The sequence below is a fragment of the Suricata suricatta genome, chromosome 5 (assembly GCF_006229205.1).
Source record: "Suricata suricatta isolate VVHF042 chromosome 5, meerkat_22Aug2017_6uvM2_HiC, whole genome shotgun sequence".
NCBI classification, from domain to species: Eukaryota; Metazoa; Chordata; class Mammalia; order Carnivora; family Herpestidae; genus Suricata; species Suricata suricatta.
In genome coordinates this window covers 3,031,331-3,033,901 of record NC_043704.1, presented here as the reverse complement: position 1 = coordinate 3,033,901, position 2,571 = coordinate 3,031,331, and positions in this window count along the sequence as shown.

Sequence of the window (2,571 nt, the reverse complement as noted above, 5' to 3'; positions counted from 1 at the left end):
CAGTTGACAAATCCACAACTGAAGCCTCAGGTGAGAACCCCTGGCACAGACAATAGATCCGTGGAGTAGAAGAGAAAGCACCTGGGTGGAAAATAAGTGAAGTCCTTATGCATGACAATAAAGACTAAGATGTCATTGGACTTTGTATGTCCCGAGCACTAGGAAGGTCATGGTGGGTCTGTTCAGTTACCAGATTTGGAATATATTTAACAGACATTGGGAGAGCCATTGAACGGTTTGTGAACAAGGCATTTACTTCCACCTTCTGAGAATTGCTATGGTCTGAACATTTGTGTCCCTCCAAATTCATAAGTGAATACCCTCACTGCAATGGTAATGACATTAATAGGTGGGGCTTTGGGAAGGTGATTAGATCAGGAGGGTGGAGCCCTCGTGAGTGAGAGTAATGCCTTACTAGAGAGACCTAAGAGAGATCCTACAGCCTTTTCCACCACATGAGGATACAATGGGTAGTCTGCACCCTGATCTTTCTCCCAGCTTCCAGAACTGTAACAAAGAAATGTTCATTGTTTATAAGCCACCCAATTTATGGGATTCTGTTATAGTGGCTTCACTACACCAAAACAAAGGTGTTTCATATAAGATAACAATCTTCTCCCCATTAAAATGTACATATTCAACAACAGGAAGTGACAGATGACCTGCTGTCTCAGTAAACCTCTTAAACAGAGAAGTGAAAACGATCAGTTGAGTTGTGTTTTGTAAGCCTGAATAGGAAATAAAATCAATCTGATCTATGTATTTGGTTTAGGCTGCTCTAGGAGCCTCGCCAGAGTCTTCTACTGAGTTCTTCACATTAACATCTATCCGAATATTCAGGTGTGGATGGTAGAAGAAGGCGGCTTTGTGGATAGAAACTGCCATCCACCTGTCTCTGTAGTGTTCCTGCTGGGGCTCCAGGGGGAAGGGAATGGTTTCGCCTGAATCGAATGGCTAACTATGTCAGAGGGGTGTTCATGTGAAGGACTGGACCTCAGACAAACCTTAGTGCCTGAACTTAAAGGAGGAGCTTCAGAAATTGGTCTTGGTTCCACCTGATGGAAATGTCTTGGGGTTGTTTTATACACCAAGTTATTTATATACAGTGAGTGAGTATGGGGATAAGTGACAGACATCAGAGAAGTCTGACAGCAGAGGGTACCAGGAGGGTGTTTAGTCTACTTGGGGCCTTCAGCTCCACCAACAGCAGATTCCTTCTCCATCTTTGTAGATATCTCATTTCTGCATGGGCAGAAGCTCTACAGCTCTATGCCACTGTTGGGCTCTTTGGGAACCTGAGAGGCACATTGTTTAGTGTGTAAAGTAACCATCTCTGGGTAATTTATAAGCCGATGAAAAGCATTCCGTGTTCATGGGCCACCTGAGTGGCTCAGTGAAGGGACTGATTTCAGCTCAGGTCATGATCTCCTGGTTAGTGGGTTTAAGCCCCACATCAGGCTCTGTGCTGACACCTCCAAGCTGCAGCCTGCTTCATATTCTGTCTCCCCCTCTCTCTGCCCCTCCACCACATGTGCTCTGTCTGTCTCAAAAATAAATATTTTAAAAAGTTGTTGTTGTTGTTTTTTAAAGCATTCAGCATTCTTTTAGTAGTTGTTTTCTCTTTTCTCTTTTGCATTATGTCTTCCTAGTTTTTGGCCATCAATTTAGATTTGATTCTCCGGCAGCTAAAATATTTCTTTCAATATTTTTTCCAGTATGGTCAATGAGTGGTATAGTTTTTTATTGCATCTACATCTGAGGGTATATTTCTCTTGCCACATAGATAGATGGTAACTTAGCATTCTTGGATAACTTGTTTGCCCCTCCCCCCCCCCCCAGAATGATGCAGGTACTGTTTTATTTGTTCATTATGGAACAAAGTCTATTGTAAATACAATATTTTCCATGTTAGGTAACTTGTATGTTTTTCTTTTTTCTCACTAGACAGGTACAGAGATTATTTTTCTATCCTTAAAATTCTGAATTGCAAATAGCAAATATCCAAATGTGTGCCTTTCTTGACTCTTCTCTACTTCTGAAATCTCAACTAAAGTATATTTTTCTTCCTGGATCACTCCTCCATTTTCTTTATCTTTTGGCTAATAATCTTCAGCTTTTGCTTTTTCTTTGAGATATGGATAATTAGTTCTAATTTTTATTAGAGAGATAGAGAGAGATAGTAGGTAGGGGAGGGCAGTGAGAGAGGGAGAGAGAATCATAAGCAGGCTCCACACCCAGCACTGAGCTCAGTTTGGGGCTTGGTAGTGAGATCAAGAGTTGGATGCTTAACCAACTGAGCCACCCAGGTGCTCCATTTTCACATTCTTTTTTTTTTTAATTCATTGATGAGGCAATGCTTGTCACTGCCTTTGATTTTTTTTCTTATATTTCAAGTTGAACTTTTATAGAAGTAAAACATTCATAAAGGGGGAGAGTAAAAATGATAAGTACAAAGATATTTTACTTTGAATTCAGTTTATGCAATCAGCACACTTTCAGAACAAGAGACAGAACATGGCCAGCACACCAGAAGCTCCCCTAATGCTTTCTCCAAGTCATGCCTCTGCTCTC